General features: G+C 36.2%; 1 pseudogene; it reads right to left on the reverse strand.

Moving 5' to 3' along the window:
• Positions 1 to 1,115: 1,115 nt before the first annotated feature.
• LOC132028888 (U2 spliceosomal RNA) lies at positions 1,116 to 1,234 on the reverse strand (annotated as a pseudogene).
• Positions 1,235 to 16,358: the final 15,124 nt, after the last annotated feature.

Genomic DNA, 16,358 nt, shown 5'->3' on the forward strand with positions numbered 1-16,358 from the left:
CAGTGATAGCTTTTGCTTTATTCTTTCTGGTCCGCTGATGAGAGATTCTTTAACATCCCTTCAGTCATCAAGACCCCCGTTGAATTTCTTTGCTTGTGACAGCCTTAAAGGTGGTCTCATTTACATTTGCGAAAATGTCACAATATAGAAAGATATTTTCAGTTTGATGTTTCATCCCTTCCTTTTTTTATCCGGATGCTAGTTTTAGCTTTTCAAATGAATGTCGATCTCAAAATAGATTTTCCATGAAATATATTTTGTCTGATTTTTGAAACACCATGTCTACAGCAGAAGATTTTTTTTTCCCCCAAAAAAAGTTTTCCACGAGGAATGGCACCTCTGCTTCTGCCTGCACTGCGGGAACAGCTGTGTGCCACAGAAGGGCTAGCTGGTTTGACACCCAGTAAGGCAGCCTGTACCAGCTATTAGAAAAGGTCAGGTATTGATAGGACCTTTGTTTCTTCTCTTTCCCCAATGACCCCAATTACCTCAGAGCTGAGTAAATAGTCGATAAACAATGGCATTAACATATGTAGAAAAAGCATTTATTTTACTTTCCAAGATGATTGGCAATGTCCTCTGCAGGTCCAGGGAGGTCTGTGAGCTTCTAGTGGTTTTAAAGCAAGGTGGGACCATGAAAAGTAACATAGAGTATTTCCCTAAATAATCCTAAAATAACTGCAAGGATTATTTTTAGTGCTGAATGTATCTTTTTTTGATGCAGTCAGCCATCAGTTAATGGAAGTACATAAATTAACTTTGCAGAGCCCTATTACTTATAAATTTTAAAGTAAGGATTACTTGGTTTTGACTATTAATTTTCTTGATCAGTTTAGTGGAGATTTTTCTTTTTTCTTTACCTACCTGGAAGTCATAGAGTTGACTAAATTGTTTTATTGGCACTCTTTGTCAGAGTTGAGATCTTATTCACAGAACATACCCTCTTTTCATTTCAAAATATTTGAAAGAAAATTTTTATCACTGATTTCTAATGTAATTCTATTATAGTTAGAGAATGTAGTCTGTACAGTCTTCCTTTTTAAAAAAATACATTGATACTTATATTTTCGGTCTACACTGTTGTCTACCTTGGTCAACATCCTATATGTACCTGAAAAGAATATGTATTCTACAGTGTTGGATAAATGTTCTATAAAATACTGTCTTAACCAAGACTGTTGACATTACCATCCAAATATTACACTTGATCTTAGCCAAAAGGCCGAGAAGCGATTATTACCATCCAAATACTATCTATCTTACTTATATTTTTTGTCTATATGTTTTATCAATTATTAAGAGTGGAGTACTAAAAATGCCCAATTATGATTATGGATTTAAGTACACCTTCCTCTTCGCTTCATGGATTTCAGACTCTTATTAGACAAATACATATTTAAGATATCTTCCTGATAAAGTGACCTTTTTATCATTATGAAATGCCCTCTTTATTTCTGGCACTACTTCTTCTCTTGAAGTCACTTAGTCTGATATTAATATAACTACACAGCTAGAAAACACAGATTTTATTTTTAAGTGTCTGGCTACATTTGTGGGTCAAATATTTAGAAAGAGTGCATCAGCTTACCTGTCACCTTGTGTACCCATAAATACCAACCACAGGGGTGAATTTATCCGTTCACATCAGTAACACATAGCCTTCTGAGACAGGAGCAACTACGGAAGGAGAAATTAAACTAAATGAAAAATGAGTGATAACATTATACAAAATAAATCCGAATATAGTCTTTATTACTTAGAAAACTTCAATTTGTAATTTTTATTATTATTTTAATATTCCCTAAAACTTTGAACTCAGTTATGAGCTGTTGTGGGTTGAATAACGCACCCCCCCCCCAATTCATACCCATTCAGAACAACAGAATGTGACCTTGTGACCTTATTTGGGGAGAAGATATATATATATATATATAATCCTACCTGATTTTTCCCTATCCCCCTTAGATAACATTCTTTTTGCCTTTAAATTCGCACAGAGAAATATTTTAATGGATTAAAAAAATAGTACTGTGCAATATGTTCATACTTTCACAGCGATTCCACCTCAAGTTTGGCCAAAGAAGTATATTAAATATCAAGTGACCTTGCTATACATAAGAGAGAAATCATAAAATTATAATATTGACAACAACACTAATAAAAAGCAAGTCACTTCTAGGGATCTAATTTTGTAGGAAAAATCTCTTCAAAGTAGATTTTCAAGGTAAGATCTCCAGAATAGTTAGGACATAAGCTTCCAAGACTCAGGAGGGACTAGCTGGGTCCAGCTCTCCGGTTTCTAGAAAATTCCAGTTCTTCATGTATAACTGACGGACATAGCAGACTTCCAAATAAAACATGGTCTTGTCGATTTTTAGTTGCACCTGTGGGAAACAGCAGGGCCAGAGTTGCCCTGTTAATGCTGCTGCAGTGTTGATTCTTGCTGTTCGGCATGGTGGGAAACCCTGAATCATGAGAAAGCTGGCAGAGCGTGCTGTCCAGTTTCCTTATAAATCCATTTTCTGTCACAGAATTTATCAAATAAAGCTCATACTTCTTCAGTTACGAGTTTGTGTCAGTGTTAGTTGTGTAGTCTACATGTCTTTCACCTTGTAAGCACTTGGATTAGTTTTTAGGGTCTGCTCTCATGTAACTGAGATCCCCTAATGCCAGAAATTGCCAACAACTATCACTATTCCTAGGCTTGATTTTGAGGTATTTGGCAAAGTTTTTCAAAGGCTCTTCCACTCTCAGAAGCTACAGTCTATATCTGTGATTCTGACAAGGCAGGCTAAATGCAATCCTCTAAGGTTTAATTGGGGATTGATGGTTCTAAACAAATCTACAGATATTCTTGGATATAAATTACCTGTGTTATTCCTGATTCTTTTATGAGAACATCTACATCATATGCTCTATCTTTCACTGTCACCTACGGTGACCTGTTCTGCTCTAAATACTAATTTTTTCCCCTTTAGGTTGCTGGTTTCAAACAAAAATACTCACAAATTTTGATTTCAAGTTCCCCATTTCTTTTGATAATGTCCTACATGATATTTCCTCTCTACCAGGTTCCTTTGACCCCAACCATAGTTTCCTGATCTCTTCTTGATTCTCTGATTACTGTTGATTCTTTCTCTGTATTTCCCCCTTTTTCCCTTTCCCCTAAGATTAGGTTTCCTCTTATAGATAGATCTCTCTAGGCTATTTTCTCCCTTTTATAGTTTTGACAATGACTTTAGGGACACCTCAGTGCAGATGACTCCCAAATCTATACAGTGGTCAAAAACTCAACTATTATTCCACATAAGTCTTTTCTCCTTGTGCTTTATATTTCTCCAAAGTACATATTTCAACAAGCCTCAAAGCCTTATACAACTCTGAATCACCACTCATTCCCTTCCATTCAGCTTTCGTATTCTGTAACATAACTTCCAAATATTTTTTTGAAAGCATTCTTTTCTTCCCCATTTTTACTGCTAAGATCATATTGCCAGCAGTGTGCAGTATGACATTCACCCCCACCAAAAAATGTATATAGATATATATGCACATGAAAACATACTGATATTTATTACAAATGTTATCAATAAAAAGGATGTGTAGCACACAAATTAAAAATTAAAATAAAATATATACTGTCCTTTGTTGTAAATTTCACAGATCTAGTTCATTCTCACACAATGCATTTGTTCATTTTCACCATACTCTCATACCCACAGCCAACCAGCAGTTGCAAGTGATAAAAAAAAAAAAAAAAGAAGTCCTGATATAAACATTTTTTAAAAATAAATGCAGATGTTGAACAACACTCCTTCAATAATAAGATGGGCAACATCTAGGTAATAAAATTTATTAGAAAAATATCCTATGAATTTTTGTGCTATTCCCCATGGAATGACTATGGATATGACCTACTTTTAAGTTTAATCTACATTATTGTAAGTTTCTTCATTGCTATCTTAAACCGAGACAAAAAATCAAGTCAGGATTGTAGTAGCATTTGCCAATCACTGTAGTATAAATACTCCATAAGGACTAATTTCAAGCTACCATCACAATGTCACTAAAACTGTATTGGGATGAGATAGATATTCAAGAGTACATCATTCTAGTTTATGTGCACTACACAGACATGTGTAACCACAAATGCACAGATAATAGTAAAGGATAAAGTGGGTATTTCATTACCTTTATTTTTAATGGAAATAACTTAGTTGCAGGTTTACTTTCAATAAGGTCTATGTATAGAGACGCCGGGGTGGCTCAGTGGGTTAAGCCGCTGCCTTTGGCTCAGGTCATGATCCCAGGGTCCTGAGATCGAGTCCCACATCGGGCTCCTTGCTCAGCAGGGAGCCTGCCTCTCTCTCCGCCTCTGCCTACTTGTGTGCTTTCTCTTCCTCTCTTTCTGACAAATAAATAAATAAAATCTCAAAAAAAAAAATAAGGACTATGTATAAAACTGACTCAACAAAATTCCTGAAAACTTAGCCATTGGCTCTCACTAGCAGGTACAGACTATCTCCAGGATAGCACTGTTTCTCATTCATCTAGCTTGTGCAATGATTTCTTAACTACTCCTTTTCTTTTCCTTTTTTGAAGCCATCTCTCATATAGTTTTGAGATGGCACATGGATGCATAACTCCTATTGTAACACTCAGAATATTTCCCATCTGCAAGAGAATAAAGCTTGAACTTCAGACTGACATTCAGGAATCCGGATCTGGACCTTCCAGATTGCCTTTACCACTCGACTTTGTGTTAGAATTCACTCTACCCAATTCTCACTGTTTCCAACTTTCTATAGTCTTCAGCAGTACTTTCTGCCTGAGATTTTTCTCTTTCCATCCTTGCACATTCAAATTCTATACACACCACAAAATCAATGAAAAATTCAGATTCTGTGTGACTTTTCCCCTCTTTCTCTCAGTCTGGAGATAACTTATCCCATGCCTCTCTCTTTACAGTGGTCATTTTTCTATCTTGTGTTCACTTTTACTGCTTTTTTTTGAGGGGGATGTGTAAGGGAGTACTTTCATTACTCGGGATATTAAAGGAAATATGGACTCTCTGTTCTAGCGAAACTCAGTTTACAGAGGAAGATAGCAAGTCCACAATTACCAAAGAGTATGTTAACTGCTATGGTACTGAAATGTACCGTAGGCTCAGAGCCAAGCAGAGAAACAGGAGAAAACCCTGTCAAGGGATTCACTCAGCCAGCTTTGTCTGTCTCCTGTCCTGAAGGAAAACGGTATATCTGATGCACAGATACGGCAGGAGTGAAGGCCGCTTGGAGGTAAGAGGCAAGAAATGACATGTGAAAGCTAAGCAGAAACCTTCTATGACAACAAGCTCGACTTCAGTCTGTAGGAAATTAAGAACTTTCAAATGATTTTAAGTAACTATCACTTTGATGGAGGTATGGAGGGTAGATTGAAAAGATGAAAGATTCGCAAGGCAACACCAGACACAAGTCTTTTGAAGCAAGTTTGAAGAAGACTGCCAAGGCACTGAATTCAGGTAGTGACAGAGAAGTGGGAATTCAGTTAAAATTAAGATTATTTAGTGACTGGATATTTGACTGATAAGATGAGTCAAATGATCTTCTGGTTGATGTCTTTGTTCAATGGATGGGCAATGATATCTTTATTTAAATAGGTAGGATAATCATATAATTGACCATTCAAACCAGGACAGGTGTAAGAGCTAAAAAGGAGGCAAAAATAGTGGGAATGATAAAATTTTAAAATTATTTTGCTTTGGGTAATTTGCTGTTCTTACTTTATTGGTGGGACTATATAGTAGCTCTACTCAAAAGGAAATTTCCAAAATAAAATTATTTCTAAAACAGAACCACTTCTACTTGATGAGTAGAATATATAAGTTCATGTGGAAATAACTATGGGTTATATGTGTGCTATGACCAGCTCTGCATATATTTCTGCTCCATAACTTTCCTAATTTGTTAAAAACATTGTTTTTACTATAATGTCACATTACTCCAAATTTCTTCTTTATGACCACTATAAAACCAAGTAATTTTATTTTTAGTGTTGCCCTTTGTGAAGAATTTACAATTGCATTTCCAATAATGTCATGCAGTTAATCTATGACAAAATACAATTCCAAAAACTTTATTTAGATTCTGTAAATAGGATGGAAAAATTAAACCACTTTTGGAATTATATTCTATTTGAAATATCTGATGACACTGACGTAAAATTGACATCATTTAACTCTTCATGGAGTTCTTTGTGGAGTTCTTCTTCTACTAATGAGTCAAAAACAAAAGCAATGACTTCATTTTTCTTTTAAGCAAAAGAAATCTTGGGATCAAAATAAGTGAAATTAATTGAGATGAACAGTCATCTGATCTAAATGAAAACTCATGTTTCAAAGAGTCATAGATAAACATACTGATTGTAATGCAAGTTTTAAATAATTTTACTTTGGACTCAGTCTCCAAAAGACATTTTTTTTGTAGTATATACTGATGGTGCTTAGCAAAGTGTCATCTTCTATTTACATGTACCATTATGTCCCCTGAGGGTAGTGGGTAGTAAACCTCAGCTAACCTTTTTTGAAAGTTATATAGTCAACATCAAAATACCTTGAGAGATGATAAACCAACATTCAATTGTTCAACAAACATGCACTTTTGCTTTTCCGTTTAATTTTTTGCTTAAAAGGGAGTGTATTTTGCGACAACATGGATGGAACTAGAGTATATCATGCTTAGCGAAATAAGTCAAGCAGAGAAAGACAACTATCATATGATCTCCCTGATATGAGGAAGTGGTGATGCAACATGGGGGCTTAAGTGGGTAGGAGAAGAATCAATGAAACAAGATGGGATTGGGAGGGAGACAAACCATAAGTGACTCTTAATCTCACAAAACAAACTGAGGGTTGCTGGGGGTAGGGGGTTTGGGAGAAGGGGGTGGGATTATGGACTTTGGGGAGGGTATGTGCTTTGGTAAGTGCTGTGAAGTGTGTAAACCTGGTGATTCACAGACCTGTACCCCTGGGGATAAAAATATATGTTTATAAAAAATTAAAAATTTTAAAAAAAGGGAGTGTATTGCAAAATATTAAAATATTATCAGAAATAAAAATAGCTATAGATTTGCACATACAAAAAATACCAAGGGGCGCCTGGATGGCTCAGTGGGTTAAGCCTCTGCCTTCGGCTCAGGTCATGATCTCAGGGTCCTGGGCTCTCTGCTCAGCGGGGAGCCTGCTTCCCCCTCTCTCTGCCTGCTTCTCTGCCTACCTGTGATCTCTCTCCCTCTCTCTGTGTCAAATAAATAAATAAATAAATAAAATCTTTTTAAAAAATGACTTTAACGAAAGTATTTTAATTCTTTTTTATGTTTTCCATGGCAGGATATTTCAGCCATTATTACCTGCTTATGTTTCAAGGATATACAACTTGTAATTTCCCATCTTCCCATCGACTCCATGGATGGATAACTCTATGCATCTCACAGACCACTGTATGGACTCTGGCACAGCTGGTTAGTATACTGGATGCCATCAGGGGTATCAGAGTGGCATACCTCTCTCATTACCACATGGACACCACATGGAATTAGCTACTTCAGATGAAGTGGTTGGTTAAGCACCCTGCATCTCAAAAAAACTAGGAAGAGAGAAATGGTTTGTCACTAGTGAGAGAATGAAAACTCTGTTCAACTTGCATATTACTACACATTACTGGATGAACCCATGGCAGAAGCTAGTGGGGTTCTATTGAACTCATGTAAGACTAGCTTAATTCATCTACTAATAATATTCCATTAAAAATAAAAAACTGGAAATACATATAAAACTAGACAGATGCTGGGTCAACAGGAACAAACTAACTGTTCAGGAAAACCAGGATGTATAGTCATGCTAGCACTGTCTTTCTCCACTGGCCAAATAAGTTGATTTGAATTCCCAAATTACATCTTGTTTTCAGACTATGTGTGGGCACACATTTTATTAATGTGTGATATTGCTGGCAGTTTTCAGATTTTAATTTTCTGTTCCAGATTCCAAGATGTCCTTTTTGTATCCATATTTTTGCCTCTAATGAAACTGATTTGCCAACATTTCCCATGGCCTTTACTGTGTATTTGAAAAACATGTATTCATTTTTACAGTTTATAGTCTAGTGGAAGAGGGACAAATTTGGGAGGGAAGATGATTTCAGTTTTGAGCATGTCTAAATTGACGTGTCTAAGAGACATGAATGGAAAATTGAGTAAGAAGATGGTTGTGTGGCTCTGAAGCTCAGGAAAGAGCTGTATGCTAAAACTATGGGTTTGGGAATCAAACTTATAAGAGGCAATTTAAAAACACAGGTGTACGTAGCATGTCTGCAGGGAGACTGAATAGAGACGGCTCAAGTGTAGAACACTGAGAAACAACCTACCTTTATATACATATCTAAAGGCTCTAATACTGCAGGATCCAGCTTTAGATTGGTTATTTACCAAGTCTGCAATAAAACATCACTCAAACTGTTCTATTTAGGTGTGCTCCCCACAGTCGTGTTTTTCCACATAATCTACTCCTGACCCTGGGGGCAAAGCCTCTCTTGGGACTGAAGATCTATTTTGAGCCAATTAGAATCACATACAGTTAAGGCGTGCAAATCAGATTGCAAAATCTAAACCCCAGCGGGGTAGACCGGCCATATTTTCTAAGTGGGCAGAGAGAAGGCAAATGGAAAGGCAAAGACATGACACAAGGAAATTGACCACTTTCTGGGTTTCCTGCTACAGACTTTTCTGTTCTTGGTTTAGCCCTTAATTTATTTTACAAGTCTCAATCAAGTATCTTCTACAATTGTTAATCAAGCAGTATTAATGATGTGCCAGGTACTGAGACAGTATTTGTGGCCCCAGTAATTCTAAAGGAATCACTTCTGTGGCCTCTTGAAGCATCCCTTCTGAGGTTCTGAGGTTTGGTATACTCTCTTGCTTAGAATGCCTTATCTTCTTATAATAAATCTTGCCTGGATTCAATGTTAGTTTCAGCTGGTTTCTATTGATAGATTACAAAAAGCCGAAGCCTTTGTATGAGTAATATTTGTATCTTCCTCAAAACAAACCACGGCATCTCATACTCTATCTCTCATTGAGACCCAATAAATGTTTGTGTAATTAGTGACTGAATTAATTAATGAATTAGTTGCTTCTATTTTTAAGAATTTCCTAACCACCACCATAACTCTAGTGTTAGCTTCTAGGAACAAGTCATCTTGTGGCAAAAATGTGGCTCCCCAGCCCCTCCCCACCCAGCATCCTATCAGGAGTCTTGCCTACTTCTAATCTGAAACTTCTAGTTTGTTTTTCTTCAGGAAAAATAAAACCCTTTATGCTGAGAAATCCTGAAAAGCAGACTGACATCAAACTTTCTTGCATGTTGAAGTCTGCATTTTAAGCATGTGGCTATGCTTGGTTTCCTATGGAAAAGCCATATTCCATGTCTTGCTACATTAATTCATTGTTGGCCATCTTTGAGGATAGCTTTGTACAACAGTCCTCATCCCATACTTCAATTTGTGACTTACCCTAGGATTCCAAACAACGTGAGAAGCTGCTTTATATCTGGGCATTTGGGTGTTAAAATGTAAACTGGAGATAGCTGTTGTCTCTTCTCTACAGAATCTGTAGCATAATACCCTGTTCTTCAAACATAATCACATCACTGATTAATCATCTATAAATTATACTCTTTGAATCCAATTCCAGCAGTACTGAACTGAGACTGAATTCCACATTCGGTCTGGCAATGAGAAGATGATGGAATCCATGAAATTTTCAATGTTGTCTTTTAGGTTCCCAATCTTCTGTTTGTGTTCTTCTTTTCCCATTTCAACGGTAATTCCATCCACACTGCCGAAGCACTGAATTTTCTTAGTTTCTTTCTACTATCTTCCCCACCCCACTCACTCATCAAAAAGGAAGAGATCTAATATCTGCCATTTATAGATGTTAACTGATTGATTGACTGATGACATTTGAGTGTGAATGAGATTCTGTAAATGCCTAACCATAGTCAGGCTTGTGTATTTTAAGCCTTTTGTCTCTAATTATGGAATGAAAGACTGTACTCCTGTTAAAGCAATTTCAGGCATTTGCAAGAAGAAAGGCTAGAATGTTTCTACAAGGTAGGGCCTACACTAAAGACAAATCTGCTTACTCCTCTTAGGATAATTTACATACATTCAGGAAGAACATGAGCCCCTCCTTGAAATGGCCTCTTATCACTTAACAAGTATGGATTCAGAAGGAGCTGTCAGATGCTGGTTCCTGGGTGTCGGGTTGCTGCTGTTTTCTGACTTCTCCACGAGCCTGAGGCCATCCTGCCCAGGACAAGTGTGTTTGTTGGCATCTCTTCTGTAGGAGCTTCATTTGATTCCAGATCAGCTAAGACAATGGGACTAGAAGACAAGCCTACTAAAGCACAGTAGGTAATCAGAAGAAGGAGCCAGAGGTAGGCTATGGTTGAGTTAAGACCTGCAGTCTGCACCATGACCATACTCAAAATGAACTTCTGATTATAAAATAAATAAGTCATAGCGATTACAACTACAGCATAGGGAATGTAGTCACTAATATTGTAGTAACATGGTTTGGGTGACAGATGGTGACACTTATCATGGTGAATATTGAATAATGTATAAAATTGTTGAATCACTATATGGTACACCTAAAACTAATAGCACTCTATGTCAACCATACTTCAATAATACATTTTTTTTAAAAGATGATGAGTGGAGAATTCAACTCTCAGGATTAATAAGATGCTCAAGGATCCTCGAGCAAACATCAGGCAGAAATCCAAGTTATCAGCAGAAGGATGCAAAGACACTGTCTTAAAGATCAGAGTCCCAGGCAAAACTGATCTTTGGGAAGAACATGGCAGACTGAAAGTGCTAGTTTGGGAAGCAAGACTAGGTAAATCACGAAGATTCTAGTCCCAAGAAATAGTTCTCACCATTGGACTACAGCAAAAAGCTCCCCTACTCCAATTCCTGTCCTGCAGTGAACTCTTCTGGGGCTGTCCTCCAGCCATGCTACTTCTGTGGAGCAAGGAGTACACTATGCTACAAGAACACACCCATCTGAAGCCTGCAGTCAACTTTCCAAACTCTGCTCAAATGACCCTGAGACTGCTTCTAGGACCTGAATGGGCCCTTTCCTTGTCCATTGTCTCAGTAACTAACAGCATCAGCTGTACGGGCACCATGAGGCTACAAGGCAGCTAGCTCTGGGGAAAAAGGGAAGATGTACAGAACTTAGACCTGGTCATGTGTCTATAACATTTACCCATGTGCACATAAGACCTCCTCAAGGTACAGAATGAAGCTGGAAGTGAAAAGAGAAGGGAAATGGTCAGAGCATTTCCATTTGTACTCGAAGCTTGGTGCTCCTTGAACTTCCCTGACCAAAGAAAAAATTGACCCCAAAGCATGAGGCCTCCTTGAATTTTCAAGTAAGAATTAAGAGGTTGTAGATCACAAGGTTAGTGGGCTCCAAATATAAAGAATTCAGTGAAGCATTCCATTACTCTCCCTTTCACAGCTGAAGGGTAAATTCCTTACCCCTCTTTCTTTTTCCAATCATAGCCTTTGCTCAAAAGAATAGCCGTAATTCTCATATGGATAGGGCTCTATTTATTTAATTAGTGCTGAATGTGTTTGACAAATTCCAGTTTGGGGACTGCAAATTCAAATACCTTCGCACTCAAGAGTGGAAGGGCCCGTGGTAGCTTCAGGATATGGAAATAGCCCAATGGATTTACATTTTGAAAACCAATGAACAAAAAAGACAATTTGAAGACAGGAAAAAAATATAATAAATGAATGGGAAGAATTTAGTTTGCCACCTCTCAATAAAACTTCTTCTTGACGTCCTAGAATATATCCTTATACTTTCTTTGGTAATTCTGGAAATGAACTTTCTGTCCAAAAAAAGAGTATTATTAGAACAATATTTTTATTAATTGGTATAATGTATGAATTGTGTTCTTAGTTACTGTGCTTCTCATTACTAAATCTACCAGAAAAAAGAATAGATGTTTAACAAGAATGTTGTTCATAATCCTGTATCTGTGAGAGATTATGCTCTATATTCCTAGAATTAGTCTGTATAAAACATATAAACACATACACACACCCACACACACTCCACCTTGCTTTGATATAAATGGTTTTTCCCACAAGTAACAGGTTTTTTTGAAATCACATAGAAGATATTTAATATATCTTCTTTGTCATTTAGCAAGTTGGTCCTTAGAAAAAATAAAAGGAGTACAATTATTAAATAATAAAACCTAAATTTAAGATCCAAACCAGAATATATGCAACAAAATTAGTGTTGCCAATTTCAAATTAGGAACTTTAGGAGGACACTTAGTCCACTGCTAAGAATATTTTTGGAAATCGTCTTTTGGGAATTTTTGGGTACCTCTGGTACAAGTCCTTTGAAATATCCTTAGTGGTGGTGAATCTTCACCAATTGAGGTCAGATTTTATTTTTAGAGAGAGCAAAAAGCCAATCAAAGCCAAGCCTGCTGTATGAAATAAGTGATCAAGCTGAGTTGTTCCACTTCTAATCAAAATCAAAGCTTGCTTATAAATCCCAGAGTGGTGTGTTTATGTGGCTTTATAAATTTCTACTGGCATTGGAGACAATTTTAGATAAAAATTACAAATATGTTCAGAGTATCATTAGAATATGTGATTGGCTTCCTAAAATAAAAATATTTGAGAAAAATAACATTTGGATGTATAGATTTTAATGTATATATGGATTTTTTTTAAGTAGAAAGACATTTTTTCCCTCACACTAGACATCAAAATGAATTCTAGGTGAATTAGAAATGTTCTAAGTTAAACCATAAAAATCTAGAAGAAATTACAGTTGATTGGCTGACATCATGGCAACAAAGAACAAACCCATAAGGAATACACTGATATAAAATTGATGGTTGAAAGACTAATACAGCTAGAAAAAATGTAAAGGAAAACAAATGGAATAAAGAGATTTAGTAAATTCACACTTTTTAAAAATGGGATATTTTTCACTTCAGAAAAAACCTTAGATTGCTATACTCAGTAAAAACAAAGAAGCATGTCTCCCAGGCTGTGGAAGCATAAAATGACACAACTTTCCTCTAGGGCAAATTGGTCATATGTAAGAAAATGCCAGAAAAAACATGTATGCTGTTTGACCTAGTAAGTTAATTTATAAGAACTCATTTTAAGAAAATTATTATGAATCTGCAAAAATTTATATTTAAGGAAGATCTCTGTACTCATGAAAAACAAGAAAATCTGATGTCCAACTATAGAGGATTAACTTAGTACATTTTGGTCTCTCTATATAATAGAACAAATAATAACAGGAAAATGTTTCTAATATACAGGCTGTCAAACAATAACACATCTACAGCCATTTTACTTCTTTAGACAGACATTTACTCTATTTTCAAATAATCTTAATTCAATCATTTAAGAAACAGACCATTGGCATTGTGTGTGTGTGTGTGTGTGTGTGTGTGTGTGTGTGTGTAAGAGAGAGAGAGACAGATTTCTGCTTTTGAAACACTCCTAGGCTGTGTTGTAAGCCCTTCATTTTTGGATAAAGTGTTACCTATTTATGGGATGTTTCTCTGTAGCAATGCCATATACTTTATGCCGTTTGGGAACAAAGATGAATAAGAACACTGATGTTCACACAGCACTGCCTTCTTTGGTGGGCACATTGTGTTGCTTTACTTTTTCCTTTTAAGAGATGAGCTTTTGACTTTTGGAGACATTCAGAGTAGGTGATTTAAAGTTTGTATTTATCACTTCAGGATTGAGTCTGTTTTTAATGACTATTTAAATCATAGGGAACAACACTACCCAATCTATTCATACCTTTTCTATACCAGATGATCACTTCAACCCTATCTTTCTGCAGATCTTCACACATTTTCACATGTGTTTTCTTTTAGTTAGATCTAAGAATATGATTTTGATTATTCATTTATTTTAGTGTGTTAAAGCTCGAGTTTCATCATCATATTTTAGGCTTGTTTAATAGCTTAGAGAGGCTAAAATACCCTCAGTGAAATAACTAATCCTGCCTTCAGCTCTATAACAGAGCATATATTCTGAGTACCTGAGAAGAAAATCCCCCAAAGAGTTCCTTGTAGACATGGTATGTTTCCATTGGTGGAGGGGGGGATTATTTTTAAGCTAAAAGAGGCTACTGAAAAAGAGATGATCCTAAAATATTGGAAACTTTTTAAGGTTTTATTTTTCAAGATTAAATTTTGTGTGATTTTTCAAAAATACTGATAAAATAATTTAATCACTAGATATATATTGTGGACTCAAGAGGTGTTGAAATATATACTATCTTTGATTTACTTGCTAAAGCTCTAGAAAGTTAAATTATTTTGAATTTTGTGAAATGCTATATGTAAAACAGTTGTATTTCTCACTTTAGTGAAAAGTGATTTCAGAGGGGCAGTGTAGAACAAACATTAAGGTGTGAACTTCAGAGTCAAACATAATAATCCGTTGGAGCCATGGTCCTGCCACACGCTCTCTGTGTTACTTTGGGCAAACTGTTCTATTTCTTTCTGGTACAAAGGTATAAGAATAGATATCCTGAAAGTTCATTGAAAGATAAATGAAATAAAATGGAGAAGACTTGGCTCATGAGAAGCACTCAATTATTTGTGGTTATTGTTTCCACTATTAGCACCAGTTAGTGTTAGTTTTTTAAATACCACGTTTTAACACTCACTAAATATCATCATGGTGTCCTCTCCTGAGCTGTCCACTCAATAAATTATGTTGTCTCTCCAAGATCCATTCAATGCTAACTTTGCCCTAACACTTCCTTGACTTTTCCGGTTTTTATTGATCTAATTGCTTCATGAGTGATTCTTACCCTTTACCCCACATGAATCATAAACTTGTAGAGATCAGGATAATGCCTTCTGTTGTTTCTGAATTGCTTAAAACTTATTTATTATATCCTCGCTCTGGCTACTTATTGCAATATAATAAAAGCCAAAACTTAAAATAACCATCTTATTATGTCTTGTGATTTCTTTGAATCAAGAATGTGGACAGGATTTGGGCAGGTGGTTCTTCTCTTTCATGGATATGGACAGTCACTCCATGGTATTCAGCTTGTATGGAGGTACAGAGGGCCAAAGATGACTTTGCTCACATTCTGGTGCTTTGGTGATGGAAAGATTGGGCTCAGCTGGGAATGTTAACAGGAATGTCAATGCCTACATGTAGAGTAAGCATGTTGTCTCTCACTGGGCTTCCTACATGCCCGCTGAGGTGATTAAGTGCATGACCATATAGGGCTAAGAAGTCTTGTGGCATCATCATTATTGGTTGAAATAGTCACCAGCCCACGTAGGTTTATGGGAAGTGGTCATAGGTCCCGAATTTTGATGGGAGAAGTGTCAAAGAATTCGTAGCCATGGTTTAAAGCTGTCGCAATCGTTTGAGTAGATTCTATATCTGGTCATATTTATATCACCAATGATGTCTTATGGGTCAGGAGATATTCAATAAAGAAAGGAACTATAAGAAATAAATTTTTGAAAAATTGATTAAAAACTTAACTTTTGGGGGACACCTGAGTGGCACAGTCAATTAAACATCCGACTCTTGGTTTCTGCTCAGGTCATGATCTCAGAGTCATGAGATTGACCTCCACATTGGGCTCCATGCTCAGTGTGGAGTCTGTTTCGGTTTCTCTCTCTCCCTCTCCCTTTGCCCTTTCCATTCATGGTTGTGCTCTCTCTCTCTCTCTCTCAGACACACACACACACACACAAAATAAAAAAATTTTTTCTTTAAAAAAAAAAACTTAGCCTTTGCTTATATTTTCTATAGTTAAGAAAAATCAAACTAATTATTTTGAAGTTTTTCATAAGAAGATAGCCTTATTAAATTTTATTACTAAAAAAAAATTACTACTATGAATTGAGTATTTCCTTATAATCCTAAACCTTATTAGGCTATCTCGATCTCCCTTCTTTTTCTTTCCGTGTGTGTGTGTGTGTGTGTGTGTGTGTGAGAGAGAGAGAGAGAGAGATCTGAAGTCAGAAGATGTAGTGGTTTCTATTAATAGCTTTGTGTAAGCCACTTCTTTTCTTCAGAGACAAATTTTCTCTTTTGAAGGATAATAATGATGATGATAACAATAATATTAAAATAGGCAATATTTAAAAAGTTTCATACAGCTCTAGAACTCTGCACCTCTGGGTTTACTATTTTTATAACAATAGCGAAAGAGAGGCAGAGAGTGTAGGAAGATGGCTAGTATTGGAAACAATA

Source organism: Mustela nigripes, chromosome 12 (genome assembly GCF_022355385.1).
Source record: "Mustela nigripes isolate SB6536 chromosome 12, MUSNIG.SB6536, whole genome shotgun sequence".
In the NCBI taxonomy this organism is placed as follows: Eukaryota; Metazoa; Chordata; class Mammalia; order Carnivora; family Mustelidae; genus Mustela; species Mustela nigripes.